At 40.3% G+C, this 15,790-nt stretch overlaps 2 protein-coding genes across 4 annotated transcripts in view; both read right to left on the bottom strand.

Moving 5' to 3' along the window:
- LOC134503995 (cytochrome c oxidase subunit 7A2, mitochondrial) overlaps positions 1 to 15,790 on the bottom strand; it is a 410,163-nt gene that overhangs the window by 105,235 nt on the left and 289,138 nt on the right. The window lies entirely within an intron of this gene.
- FILIP1 (filamin A interacting protein 1) overlaps positions 1 to 15,790 on the bottom strand; it is an 88,518-nt gene that overhangs the window by 71,696 nt on the left and 1,032 nt on the right. The gene's annotated exons all lie outside the window — the stretch shown is intronic.

Here is a 15,790-nt window from a genome sequence, read left to right as displayed (position 1 = left end):
AGAGGTAATAAGAACACCATGTGAACTACTTTGTCACAGCTTAAGAGAATTAATTCAGTTAGGGTTAGCCAGACAACTACCTGTAATTGTGATCACCTGGATAAGAAGGTGGGGAGCAGTTCAACCAAGCTATAGTAGAGCTTGCCACAGAAGCTTGACACCATATAGGCTACTGAGGGCCTAAGGGCAGGAATGGAATGCTGGAATGCCTAGTGTTCTGTCAGGGGCTAAGGTGACTGTAGTTGTATGGGGAATGCTGTGAGTGGGGGCATGAATGAGTGTGGGTATGAGGGCCTGAGAGGGGGGAAGTCAGTCTTACCAGGTAGACCAGACAGGAAACACAACAGATAAGCTAATTCTACTTTATTGTAAACCTACATTAACAGAACCTTGCAAGTCTGAAAGTAAAAATCTCCCGCTGTCTCCTTTACAGCCCGAGAAATTAGGGAGGGTCCTTTCTGAGCCTCTTGCCCTGCCCATTATGCAGCTGCGGGCGATGCTGTCTCTTATCTGACCATTCTCTAGGCAGCATCTCTTCACCCCGTCTCCCAAGGTCTTTCCCACATTCTACTATGGAGGGTCGAGGAGGAGGAAGAAAACAAGGGGAGGAGAGAGGGCAGGCAAGAATATTGAAATTGTGATGCCTAGGAGTAGATGTGACAGGAATCAGAGGGCAGGCCATACTTGGGGATGTCGAGACTGCTGTTTGGTGTCTAGCCCTCTATCTATTCGACATTCACCCTCAATATCAGGTTATCAGATCCTCTGTGGCCTTGGATTCCAGCTGCTGCTTTTGAATGCCAGGCTGGTCTGTAATAAATCTGCCCTTATTCATGATTTCATCATGGATGAGGCAGCTGACCTGGTATTGTAACTGAGACCTGAATAGGCTTGGAGTAGGGCGATTCCCTCTCAAAAATATGCCTCCCTGAGTTTCAGGTTTGGCATCAGCCAAGAGCCCAGGGGAAGTGGGGAGAGGTGACTATTGTCATCTGTGAGTCATTGAGGGCTCTCAGAAGCTCTGCCTCACAGACAAAGCAGATACGACACCCTCTGGATGAAGTTGGGATGGTTGATCCTCCGTGCTGCACAGTATCATCCCTGCCTGATCTAATGGATTTTTATTTATTTATTTATTTTGCTGGATTGATTATAGAGACCCTGACGCTATTAGTCCTCAGAGGTTTCAGTTTGCTGCCAGGTGACTTGAGTCTGGAGCAGCTCAGGAATTTATGGCCTCCATGGCAACCATAGACCTGTCCCAAGTCACGAAAGGCCTGACACATACTGGTAATTGCACTTTTTGTCTGAGGGCAGTTATGATATCATTTGGTAGGGGAGGACATTATCATCTATCCATTGTTGTAGTCAGATCACTTTCTGATTGCTTTTCAGCTTGCTGATGTCATCCTGCCTCACAAGAAAACAGGGCCTACAGTATTAAATTGCCCTGCCCCAAGTGACTTATGGATCCTATTGGGTTCCGGAAGGACCCTGGAATTTTTCTCTGAGGATCTTGCATGCAGTTTGGCCAAGACTTCAGATGCAGCCTGAAAGGGTGGGTGGTGAAGGCCTTGGACCTTATTGCCCCTATGTGGCCTCTGTGTGCTGATCCTGGGATGTATGTTGGTCTTCTGAGGAACTCTGTAATATGAGGCACCAGAAAAGATGCCTAGAGTGCTGCTGGAGGAAGACAAAGAGTGAGTCTGATTGAACATAAGTAAGAGCCCATATTCAGGGTTATATCATGACAAAGTGCCCTTATTGTATTTGCAGACCTGTTTAGTATGACTTGTTCCTTTCTGGGGAGAGACAAACTACAGGGACTTCTACAGGACTGCCTGTGAAGAATATTCAAACCATTTGGCAGAGAAAATTCCAGGGTCCTTCTGGAACCCAAGTCACTCAGATCCTCTCAGAGTTAAACTCCAACTATGGCATGGTCTTATGTTGCTAAGACTGCCCAGGAGGTGACCTGGGCAGTCTTAGCAACTGGATTCATGCAGTGGTGTTGGCTTGAGAGAGAGGGTGATTCCTTCAGCACTGAAAGGCCATCACTGGACCCAGAAATCCTGGGCAATTATTGTCCAATCTCCAACTTTCTCCTTTAAGATGATGGTCAGGCAACAGCTTCAGAGAGTCCTGGAGAAAACCCATTTCAGTCAGGTTTCAGCCCAGGGTACAATACAGAGACAGCATTTATACTTGCTGTTGACTTTTGGCAGAGCTGGAATAGGAGTAGTGTGTCCATCCTTGTGCTCCTTGATCTCTCAGCAGCTTTTGATACCATCGATCACAGTATCCATCTGGACTGATTGTGCAGTCTGGGAGTGGGAGATATTATTTATGGTTCTCTTGCTTTCTGTGGTTGGTTCCAGTGGTGTTGACAGGAAGGAGAGGTTGAACCCATGGCCTCTCATTTACAGAGTGGGGGCATGAAATTATCCATCACTTCAGAATCAAATATTTTCAGCATGCTGTACATCTTGATCCCATGACTATTCAAGTGATGCTGTCAATGTCCCAGTCTCTGGAGGCTGAGCAAGTCTAGACAGGGAGGAGCAGACTCAAGCTGCTCTATGAGCTGCACTAGTTGTTGTCAGCATCTGGATGCAATTCAAGGAGCTGGTTGTCACCTATAAAGCCTTTCATGGCATAGGGCCTGGCTATTTGAGGGATTGCCTATCTCTAATAGTTTCTGCCCATGGGGTAAAATCAGGCAGAGTAGGTGTGCTCCAGATTCCCTTGATTGAAGTTGCTATTTATTGCTATGGCAACAGGTCCAATGCTATCTACTGGAACTTAGGAAGTGTGTCTTCTCTGTTGCAGCACCTGCCCTCTGGAATAGCATCCTCCCCCCCCCCCCGCCCCCCGAGATTCATATGGCTCCCATTCTGATGATGTTCAGAAAGTATCTAAAATCCTGGTTATTCCTCCAGGCCTTGAGGTAGGATGGTTGTCAAGCCGTTTTTTTTTTTTTTTTGCTTGTTTGTACGGTTATTCTTCTGGATGTGCATTATCTGTTTCTTCATTTCATTGTTTCTTGATTTTAAAGTGAAAGCTGCCCAGAGTCATTTGGAGTCAGGCAGCCTTTACATTGTATAAATAAATTAATTTTGCCTGCAGAACTAAAACAACTGTGAAGCTGTGTGTGTGTGTGTGTGTTTGTGTATGAGAAAGAGAGAGAGAAGGAGATGTCATGAGGGCTTGGAGATAAGTGGTATTATTAGTCATCAGAGTAACAACCAAACTTCTGATAAATAAGTATTGCTTCATTTCCTTATATGCTTAGGTTGCTAAACTGAAACTGCATCATCAGAATCTCCATATCGGTGCTTTCCTTGTGTTGGTCTGTAATTACCGGAATTCAGGCTATTACAATGTTGTCTAAATGCATTAAAAAAAACAGACATATGAGAATGGGAAGACAAAGGAAAAGCAAACAGACAGGCATACTGCTTAGCTCTCTTGGTGCTCTTGTGATTTATTTATCTGCAGGACAGACTATTTTCACCAGGAACTCATCAGTAAGGCAGCAATTTATAATAATGTTTTCAATCACATCCTTGTTTGTTTACATATCCTCCTAAAAAACAGACACACAACCAAATGTGACTGAAATATTCTTATGATCATCACTGCAGCAGCAAGGCCATAACATTACACATCCAATGAGTTCTGTACAACCATGTTGCAACAGTCAAATGAGAGCTACTAGAATGTATATTTTCAGTAGTTCTTTAAGAATTGAACTGATTTTTTCTTAGAAACCAAAGATAACCTTCTAGTATACCACATCCCTGTCGACCAAATAAATCCTGAAACATGTAATTTCACAGACTTTAAGGAATTCACTTATCTTTCTGAAAAAATGCTCTGTCCTTTTCGATTATAATTTTATCTTTCTTCTGGCCAACTGTTTTAGAACAGCAGAAAGTGTATAGACCTCGAGGAAATAGATCCTTCGGAGGAAAAATAATCATATAATTCTTTTCAGGAATTTACTGCAGCCTCACCAACATTCAGAATTATATTTTAAACTGTTTCTGGGCTACCTTTGTAAGCAACATCATTTATTTGCACTTCCTGTATTGGCAACCATTTGAAATTAAAGCTGACATTAGGTAGCAAAACTATTTAATCAAAAAAGCTTTCCTACTTTTAGTCCCTCATTAAAAGCAAGTGATGGCTTCTGGCTTTAAAAGCATTCTCTTTGTGGCTCCACCCAAATATGATCACAATGGTGTTCTCTTAGGCCCTCGTCTAATTGCTGGATCATCACATGCCATGGCTAAATCCAGTTTCAATCTGCATTAGCAGTGAGATGAAAAATCATTCACCTCCAATCCAACTGACTCCAGAATGGAAAAACCTAATCAGCCCCTTGCCACTTGGCCAGTCGTTACATGCGTCGTCAGAACACAGTGGAAAGGGTTGGGCTTCGATCTTGAGAACAGGAAATTCATCAAAAGAATAGAGTAGTTTTTGACATGTAGAGATGTAGAGTTTATTTCAGTGCATTTTTTTCTAATGAGTTAAATGCTAATACTAATCATGACACCAAGCCTATCATTATAGATGTATTTTTATTCAGCCCTCAGAGAGACAGATATTAAGATATTCTAGTTCATATTCCCATTTTATGGGCTCTAAATGATTATTTCCCTTTAGCCAGCCAATGAGTTTTTAATCTTAGAAGGGATGAGTGGGCAGAACAAGTCTGTATTCCGAGGATATGAAGAAACAGGAATACGTTGCTGAATGGCCACATATCCTATGACCACTTAGTGCCAGGTGGGGTGTGTTTGTGGGTGGAGGAAGGGAGTCTCAGATGAAAATATTAAAATGGCACAAAACTGGCAGATTGTAACCATTTTCACATCAGTAGTTTTGGCAAGAGATCATTTGGTAATGAAAACCAGCTTTATATCACTACAGTGATGGACGGATGATGCTGTAAGTAAGTCACATTTCTGTCGAATGAGCTCGATTCCAGTAACTCCATGATACATTTATATAGTTTTCTTGGTAACAATACAGAAGTGAATCACAACTGCCTTCTTCCAGGACATTTTTTTTTAATGTTCCAGTTTAGCCTATAGGCCTAATATTTCCTGTAGTCTCCAATCCAAATGCTTGCCAGGCCAGCCCTGCTTAGCTTTTCTGAGGTAAGCCTAACTATGCAAACAATGCTGTAAGAAGCTATAAACAATGAATGGGGAAATGGTCTGGAAACACACAGCCCAAATTCTCCAGTCAGGGCCTGCCCACATGATACCCACCAAGGGAATCAGGGCAGGAAGGGTTCTGAAGATACACCTGCAGCATCCCCCAGGCAAGATGCCAACACTCCAAAGCATGCTGCCCCAGCTCCATCCATTCCTGTGGCACAGCCAAGAATGACATTACTTCTTTGAAGTTCCCAACAAGAATTCAAGTTCCCTTATTTGCTTAAACTCTCCATTTGGGACCACAAAAGAAGAATACATGCTCACTATCTCATGTAGCATCAAGTAAATCACACCTATTGTAGGGCGTCACCTTGTTTCCACCCAAAGCCTCAAGACTCCAACACAGATGTTGAAAACATGGGGGTCAGCAACATGCATTTTACATGCAAAGGGAGGGGACAGCATGGCATCCAGAGTGCAACTTCATCTTAAGAAAAGGAGGGAGGGCCTTAGCAACCCAGTTCCTGGACTTTCCAGACAACATAGCCAATGAGGAAAGCAACTGTATTCTGCTATTTATGGAGTCCCTTTTATTTTGCTGGGCTCTTTGAAGAATTATGCTCCAATATTTGACAGAACTATAAAATATTTCGTAAATATTCCATAACATCTTTCAATTACTTTATGATCTGACAAACCAAGCAAAATGAAAACAAAAACAAAAGAAGAATCATACAGATGTTTTGAAACAGTTTTTAGAATCTAAATTATAATCATATTAAAGCTATTTACTTTGCTTAGTATTTGTATCATTATTCAATCTTTTGTCTTTTAATAACATGAAAGAAAGAAAGTATATATCCTCTATATCCAGGTCCTGGATCCACTGGCCCTCCAAGTAATTTGAATACCTCAAAAGGAAAAAAACATGCCGCTCCTGTATAGAGAAATGCCTTACTTTCACACCCACTTATTTCTGACTCCTTTAGGTCAACTTTATAGGACGGCAAGATTAGCCATTTAAGGGAAACCATTCATGCTGCCACTTACTGCTCTGCGTTTAGTCATTTTCCCTCCACCGCTCTCTAAATAATGCATACAGTCATGCCAGAAAGCACACCCTCCTGTGTGTGCGCACAGAGAAAGAGCAAAATTTAGCCAGCAACCACATTTGCAGAAGAAAAGAAACTTCCATATGAGAGCCTTCACACGGCCAATGAAACCATGCCTGAATTAAAGGCTGAGGTCAAAGTCCTACCTAACTCCAGGTAGTATATTATAGTCCCATGAAGTTTCAAACCTAACAGCAAAGTGCTTGAATCAGAAGTAAGCGTGGGGAAGCATTCTCTCAAGATGGCATTCATTTTCTTATGGTTAAACTCTTATTGTGGTTCTAGCTTCGAAATCCTTAGTTTCCATCAGTTATTGCTGAATAAATATCTGTTGTTTAGGCCACAGCTATATGTTCCTTACCAGCCTAGGCCTTGACACTGGGCCTTGCCCCACTTGTACAATGATACAAATATGCCTCAGCATCCTCTTTTCTGCCTTACCTCCATGCTGTTGCCTTAATCTAGGTCCCAGCCCATAAGTTCCCAACACCGTCCGTAGCTGCACTATTGTTCAACTAGTATTTTCCCCCTTAAGTTGGCAGCATCCAACGACAGCTGTCAGGTGAGCAAAAATCTGTCATGTTTCACCATCGATTATGTTGGAGGTGCAGTCAGTTGACCAATAATATCTGGGATCAAAGTGGCACTAATCGACCATTTCAGGTTGATGCAGGTGTTCCCCCTCCCCTTCAGTCCCTGCTCAGCCACATTTGCCTCCATTCTTTTGGCTCTCGAAAGAGCTAAACCTCGTAGTGTAGGTAGATGTCAGGCCCAGCCCAAGAACGACATAGAATCAATCCAGCCAAGTTCAGTTGGCTTACACTGTACAGGCAGAATCTTGCCAGACTAAACCTGTACTACTGTAACCTAAATGGATATATCCTGGGAGACTCTAGGATGTGGCTAATCTGAACCTTTTCTTCTTCCCAGGGTCCAACTCTGGACTGTGCTGTCTCTTGTCTCTCTCTTCTCCTTGGAATGTGCTCCCTCCTTCCTGAGGGCCAGCTGCATTACTGTAGTCCCACACAGTAGCTTGTCTATTAGAAGAAGCCAAAAGAGGATGGAGAGAGTGCTACAGCTGCAGCACCATGACTGGCAGATATTTTTCCCACCAGTTGACATGCTAGAGGGATGGCAGTAAAACTGATGGAATCTACTAATCATTTTGCTTATCATGCATTACAGATGCAAAATCAGGACAGTGTCATTTGTGTTAGCCTTGTGAGGTAGTCCAGGCAAGAAGCACACCCAGGAATGCTAGCTCTATCTTTATTGTAAGGTTACATTAACAGAATCTTGCAAAACTGAAAGTACCCTTCATTTTTACTTTCCTGAAAACGAGGGAGGGTCCCTTCTGAAATGCTTTCACCACCCCACCTCTTCCAGACTCAAATCTCATTCATCAAACCATTGTCTAGGTTGCAGCTCTTCCTCCCACATATCATTACATCTGGCAGTAAAACAGTAAAAATAATAATTAAAATATTAAAATAATAATTGCTTCTGCAGAGTGATCTCTCCAGGAAGGTAGATACTGGGATTTGTGATATGTGCCCTGGAATGGCATATGTGCTAACTTTTCAGAATCAGGGACAGGGACAGGGACAGGGACACTACGTCTGCAGCCCTAAAGAAAGTTCCAACAAAACAAGATGTTAACCAAGGTTGAAGGAATGCTTGCCCCTGTGGGAAAAAGAACTTCCCCTAAGCCCAAATCAAGAAATATTGTTAGATAATTTGTGACAGCTAACTGGGTATGAAACACTCTTTGCCACAGTGGGAGTCTTCTTCAAATCAAGAAATACATCTAATTAATAAGAGAGCGAGCGAGCTGTGGCTAACTATCAGCAAGCAAGAATGCTTAGTTTATTCTTGAAAAGCTGCATTTTATAATTTATGCAGGTCTACAGCAGCAGATATGGCTGTATTGTGTTTCAAACTGGCAACCCTAATTGAATCTAATTATTGGCTTGGTTCACACCATAAACTAAGCTAAGCCACTGGTCTGTCAAACCCTACTAATTTTATATCAAACTATCATTGTATAAACCATAGCTTAGCACACTATTAATCAGCCAGTGTGTGGTGGTAATGCTAGGATATTTTTGAAAGTTAGTAAATGGCTGTAAATATTAATATGTTTTTAGAAATCATAGGATACAGATTGCTTACTTTTGGCTTGCACTTCCTGCTATAACTACTATATTAGCTCACATATTTATCTTCAGAGTTTTAAATCTATGTCAGATGGAATGAAGAAGAGAGACAAACAATAGTTTTCCTAAAAGAAACACTTAGTTTTTCCTAAGCACGTTTAAACATCAGTTAATATCAGTGGAAAATACCATAGCCAACCCTCCCCAGTCAGCCAGGCGTAGCAATGGTTATCTCAGCCTTGGATACATCCTATCTTGACTACTGTTCCATGCTTTATATGGTATGGAAACTGCACTTGGTTCAAAATGTAGCAGGTAGGCTGGCAATTGATGCAAGATACTGAAAGATCTGAACTAATGGGCACATTTAAAATGCTGGCATTGGCCTTAGAGCCAAAAACAGACAAGAACCTGACTCTTTTAGGGACCATCTTTGCCATTCTGAAACTGGCCACTTACTTAAACCAGTGGGTCCTTTTGAAGGTCCTTTTGAAGATCCTCCCAGCTTCCAGAAGCTTGTTTGTTTTTTAATATGCAAGAAAGGACCTTCTGTGTGGCCCCAAGGAGGTTTGTTTGATCTCCACTTTCCAACTCCTTAGGAAAATAGCAAAACCTCACCTCTTTCACTAAGTTTTTATTTGCTAGTTGAATTATTTGGATTTTAAAAATGCCTATTTGAATTTTGTCTTGATTTTATTCCTACTTTTTATAATTTGTATTTTTAATTGCTGTAAGCCGTCTTGAATGTTGTATGGCGGGAAAGGTGGAATATAAATTGAATAAATGAATAAATATTGCATGTTGAGCCAGGCTGTTAGAACTGCTCAAAAATTCTTCACATTTCCTTCAACTGTCCAATCCTAAAATCACTGAGCGTTGTTAGATTTTTTCGTTTTGTCTAAGCCTCCATTAAAGAAATCCTCAGACACAGCCTAACTCTCAGATCTCTGCATATGTTAAGTGCTTAAAAAAAAAATCTCCATTGCCAGTAATACACTCTTTATTCTTGTTGCATTAGAGTTGAATGATTTTGACTACAATCCAATCTGTCTTCTTCCCAAAGCATTTAGTCTGTCTGTCTTGGCCCTTGCAAGTTCTCCCTGATAGGATGTAGGGCTAGTTGCCTACTCATAAGAGTTATGCAGAATTCAGGACTTGCTGGGACATTATTTTCCTGTAGGATAAGCTTTAAACTAAGGGGCAGTTCTAGCAAAATCAAACAATTGGCAGATACAGAGTGGAGATAATTTGGTCTTTGAGCAATGCCAGCAGACCACACAGCCATATGAGTATAGGATTTGGGGTCCACAAAAAACAATCTGTGAGATCTGTAACAATCCTAGTATTAAAGGAAGTTCTTTAATTTCCAGTATGTATTGTAAAATACTGAGTGACAAATGAAAAAAAGCATGCTACAGACCCCTTCCTAGCCAGTTACTGTGGCTGTTCACATGCGTTTCTCAAGGATCAGGTGGCACTAGAGATTCCAAACATGTCTGTAGTCTGAGTGTACATCCTGAAGTTTTCAAAGAGATGTAAATAAAGAAAAACAGCATGGTGACTTTTTTTTTCAGAAGTATCAGATATATGGAAGAAATGCTATGATGGTATTATTGTTGTTATTATACAGAAATGTTCTGATTAATCTATTTAGCAGAGATTATGGAAATGATATTTGAAGGAATTCTTCATCTGCAAGTCCATCCTACCTGATGTGTCAGGTTCCAGATGACTTGTGTAAATTTTTATATGGAGGCATTTTCACCTTTAAAAAAAGGTTAAAATGGAAAAGATAGAACGACAGGTTGACAGAAAAAATACTGCACAGTTCCTTCAATAGTTCATGGATGCCTCAAATTCCTGATGGATCTCAAGGCCTCCAGGAATGTTTTTAGGTCTTCTTGCTGGGAGGGGATAGATACAATATATCTTACCAGCAGATGCTTTGGTAACTGCAGATGCGTAATTGGGACCATTCACCTGAGTTACACCGCTGTTGCATGAGCTGCACTAGCTCCCAGTTGCTTTCTGGGTGCCATTCAAAATGCTGGTTATCACCTTTTAAAAGCCTTACATGGCAGAGGGCCCTGTTATCTGAGGGATTGCCTCTGGTGGGGGTGCTCCATGACTCTTTTCTTAAATGCTGTCATTTGATGGGACCTCAGAGGCATACTTTCTCTGTAGCCACCCCACTCCTTTGGAATAGCCTCTCATCTGAAATTTGAGGGGCTCCTACCTTCTGGAAGGCCATGATGACCAGGCTCTTCCCCAAGCATTGAAGTAGGATGGGGCTGAGTCAGGAGGTTAATAGTTAGGTTGGTCTGGCACCTGGTGGGAAGGGTTGATCTGTTTTTATTCTTGTTTTTATTAGTGAGCTGCCTAGGATCACCATGTGAGAAAGGTGGCCACCTAAGTTATAAAATAAATAAATAATAAAATCTCACTTCCATAGCTACAAAGCAGCTAATAATAATTTTTAAAAATGAACCCTTTTCCAAATAGCAACCTTTGCATTCTGTGATTCCATTTATACAGCAGAAGAAACTATTGCTTTCAGGAGAAGAGGCAGTGGTTATGTGCAAATCACTAACCCCCACCCCATGTTCCTTGTTCTCCATTCAATTTACTGAAGAATTTACTGAATTTCCACACAGAAGTTCATTTTGGAGGTTGTATGTCTTTTGTCTTGTCCCATCTGAGTTCTTTATTTGGCTTAGATTTTTTGTATATAACCGATAACAAGCTTTTTGTTTCAGCTATTGACACACTGAATTTTGAGAGCATGTTTGGGGCATGCTTTCAAAATATCTCCCCTGCATGGGTGGCTTGTGCATTCACAAAATGGCTACCATAGTTGGCCTAACCAATCAAAGAATACCCATTTACTAGACTACCATCCTCTCAAGATTCCCAGGGAATCTTCTGTCATTCCAGTTTATCTCTTCTAAATAACACATTGCCCACCCACTTTTTTTTTTTTTTTGTTTTCTGAGAATGTTTATAGGTCCATGTGACACGCACGGAATTCTTATAAACTAAAATGATTGAGGTGCCTTGCAGCATGCCAGCTTCCCATTCTACTGTTTTTTAAGGAAAATAATCCAAAATGTGCATTGACTAACCCTGTTCTCTGGCATTATTTCCTGCGAGATCTTTCCATAGCTATCCTACTGTGTACGCAGATCCAGACTTTTATCACTAGAACTGAAACTTCATAACATATTGAGAAACTATAATATGGAATTGAGAAAACAGCAGGAAAAGAGCAAAAAAAAAAATCTAGGATATTGAAAAGGGCAATTACACTTTTAGGACACTTCACTAAAGACCATCTTGTAACCTCTAGACAAAGTGCTGAGACCCAAGTGAAAGTACAAAGTTGAAATTACTACTTTGTTCTTAACTTGCTCAAGGAAATAGACAAAATCTCAATATGTAAATAGGCTAACAATGATTGTTGAAGAGATAGGAACCAATCCAGATAGTAGGATATCATTTACATCTAGTCACCGTTAAAGCTTACTTGGTGCAGTGAAGCTGTCTCTTGGATAAAGAGGTCTAGATTTGTAGCCTTTGCAATAAATTAATTATGACTAAATGCAGGCTCATTGGTTTCCATAGAACTTAAATAAGAAATATTTCTCTGGATTAAGCTATAGCCAAAATCTGGATGGATGCCACTTATGCAGCAGAAGAAACTGCTGCTTTCAAGAGAAGAGAAAGTGGTTATATCCACACAACTCACTAACCCTGACTTAACTGAGCCATGGTTTACTGAAGTACTCTAACTGCTTGTGAAAATTTGGCTGGAAGTCTGGCATGGCATGAGGATACCAAAGGTGGAGAGTTTGAGATGAGACTAGAGTTAAAGGCTGCCATAGATGATCACCATCAACAGAAGATGCATCAGTGTAATGATTGCCTATTCGAAATCACTATCAGACTCACACAAGGCTTTCATGGATATCTGATTTAATAATGAATAGTATACAGGATCACAAGCAAAGCTGAGAATAGTAAAAGCGCGGGATGTCTCCCAATAAAACCCCAAATGGCTCCCAGTCCCTCCCCCCAAAGGCAACACAATTCCATGCCCTGCAGGTGCCCCTAACGGTTCCTGCCGGTCTGCGGGAAATGACCTTGACAAGGCGAGATAACCCAAACATTCATTCTTCATTCTTCCTTCCTTGCATCGCAGCCTGGTACAAGGAACAGGAGCAGCCCCCTCCCGTACAGCAACTTGTGTCAGCCCCATGGCATGGGAACCTGTTACGATGTTTTCCAGGAACATTGGAACAGGGACCATGACAATTAGTCTCTTTGACGACAAAATGAATAATCTGCTGAAAAAGATTATTGCTACTGAGAGAGTATTTGCTACCCAAAACTTAGCACTGAATAACACTTCATATCAGCTATATGTGCCAAATAATGGAAACCTCCTTAACATTTTGGAACTGATGAATTTGATGCTGTACTCCAGAAGCACCTCAGAAGATTCACCACCCGAAAAATCTATATACCACTACCTTTGGAAAATAATTTAACATGAGATCATACAGTTACTGGCAACAAATGTCAAGCAAAATTGTGGCAGATCTGAAGTAAGCAAAATACTACTCTGTTATTCTGGATGGCACACCTGACATCAGCCATATGGACATCAGCCATACAGTTACTGGCAACAAATAACTTTACTGGTAAGTGTTGTAGCAACAGAACCAATGAAAATGTTCCTGCAGTGGTAACAAAGAACAGTTTCTAGAATGATACTACAGGGCTAGTTTGACAAACAAGCTGCTTAAAAACCTGGAAAATATGGGAATTGTAACTGACACAAGACATTAGGCTATAATAGTGGATGAAAAGAAAGAATAGAAGAATGCAGCAGGCAGATCAGAGAACTAAACCTTCAAGCTTTTTTGTTCCATGAAGTTCCCTAGTGCTTCATCAGCTTCTACTGAGGTTGCTGATTTTATAAAAAAGTAATTCAAAATACAAGTAACTTATTAAGTTGCAACAACTTATTCTCCATTGAGTGGAGAATGCATCTTTTCAAGCTGAAATTAAAAATTCAGCTATATCATAAGCACACAGGAGAAGCTGGTTGGCTTTGTAAACATTTCAGTAGATGAATAGCTAGCCCAGACTATGGGCCATCAGAAATCAGTTCAGACCTTTGCAACTAAGAAGGCCCAGAAAGCACTATTTTGATTATTCAAATGGATAAAAATATCAGTGTTTACTATGCAGGCAAGAAACATTCCAAGTGTTTGAAAGGTACTTGAAACTTAGCATTTTTGAAGAAGTATTTAACACTGTTAATTCTCTCTTATTGATTTAGATACCAGAGCAGTACCAGGAGAAGACTTGGACAGGAAGAAGGCAGAATTTAAGTATTTCATTGCTGTGGCCCAAGGGAACAGATGTGGGGGCATCATTTGAACTTCCTGCTTCAGGTGCCAAAATATTATGGGCTGGTTCTGGTAGGGCTAATTATCACTCCTCTATCCCCCTGAGTCATGTTCATGTATTGTGTTCTAGCGTAACTCCTGAGTAAGACTAAGAGACATGATCATAAAATTATAGTATTTGTTTATTACGCATGCCAGCTGATTGATTCTGTTCAAAGAGATTCCTGAGCTGCCTATTTGAAAAAATATCTTCAAATTGGTGCCTAGAAAAATATTAAGAAGTAATTCACAATTACCAGCAAGTATCAAGCCAATAGTGATGAAAAGAAAAATTAAATAAAATAACCCTTAAATAAATTGACTCACAAAACTATGTTTCCCCCCCCCCTCTGGTGTTTATAGTAAAATAAGGGAATTATTTTATCTGAGTGCCTCAAACGATTAAAAACAAAGTTATTTATTTATTTTTTATTTATCTATCAAATTTCTAAAAAGCCACTTGACTCCTTAACAACTCTGGGCAGCTTTCAATGCCAAAAACAGCACAGAACAATTAAATTAAACCTTTCTCTGTTTTCTACTTAGTTTTCTTTTTTGTTGCATCCTGGCTTTCTTTCCATCAGATATTGTGGGGTTTTTAATTCTCATCAGTAATAAGAAAAAAATGCTATTGCAGTGGTTTATCCATGAAGTCATGAAGAGTCGGAAGCGACTGAACAAATAAACAACAACAAACTGGCTACTACAAATAATATAGATATTCAAAATAGTACCTCACTAACTCCACTGAATGGACAAGACTTCTGTCTTTGCATTGGGACCAGAGGTTGATTATTCCTTGAGACAGGGAAGAAAGGAACAGGAATATGGACTGCAAGAATGATGTATGCTCCCAAATGGATTGAAGGTATAAGAAATCCAAGACCTTAAGAAGGCAGTACTGATTCTAAATATACAATTCATAATTTTTTAGAAAACAGGTAACATATTTTTCTCTAGCTCATTCTTCACATACAATATAATCTTTCCCATTCCTGTGTCGCAGTTATATCAAGTGTTATTAGTTACTAATGTCAAAGAAAGCAGTCTGATAGCAGCTTAGTGGCGTGATCACAGTTCATACATGTCAAAAGCCTTTTGTGTGTCTACCCAGAAGTTAGTCACCTTGTGTTCCATTGACCCGACTTCAAAGTAACCAAATAGAACAGGGTTGGAATTTGTTTCTGAATAGATATTAGAGAAGTGTGCTGTTAGTCACTCTGACGTTATTCCAGCTTGATAGGCTTATTTCTTTAAATATTGAACTAAAGCAATACATTCCCATCTTCCTAGTATTGGCACTGATCTCAACTGGAAGTATGAAAGAAGACATAGTGATTGCATTCTTGTAACACTAGAATATCATGCTGGCATTCCACTTGAATACTTTTTGTCATCGGATTTCATATGCCTCTTTACAAGCATTTTCTCCAATAAATTATGTATTGCTTTTATTTGTGCATTTGTTGCCATAACTACTTTTTGATTCAAGTCTAAACTAAAAGTCTAAGCACTATTTATTTTATTACTTAATTTGGGAGGTTTGCCTGCCATACCTTAATAATGCTTCCAAGTCATTTTATGAAAACAGACGTTTTCTATTCATCTCCCTTCTTTCTACTGTATTTTTATAATGAATTATCCACTCTGTGGAAATTACTTGCAAATAAATGCTTTTTGACTGGAATATTTCCAAGAAACCCACAAGTAAGACATGAGGATTGGCAGCGGGGAGGGGAAGGGGGGCAGGAAAGGGTGAACTGTCCTTTCTCCATGAAGATATATTGAAGCTGAATCAATATTGGTTGCCGTTGCTTTGTCTCAAAATACCCTGTTTACGCGTGCCAAGGGAGCAGGCTCTTGGAGTGGTTTGCGTGATAAACATTCAGATGGTGATT

This window comes from Candoia aspera, chromosome 1 (genome assembly GCF_035149785.1).
Source record: "Candoia aspera isolate rCanAsp1 chromosome 1, rCanAsp1.hap2, whole genome shotgun sequence".
Lineage (NCBI taxonomy): Eukaryota > Metazoa > Chordata > Lepidosauria > Squamata > Boidae > Candoia > Candoia aspera.
The sequence above is the reverse complement of the archived record's forward strand: the minus strand, read 5'-3'. Positions and strand labels throughout refer to the sequence as shown.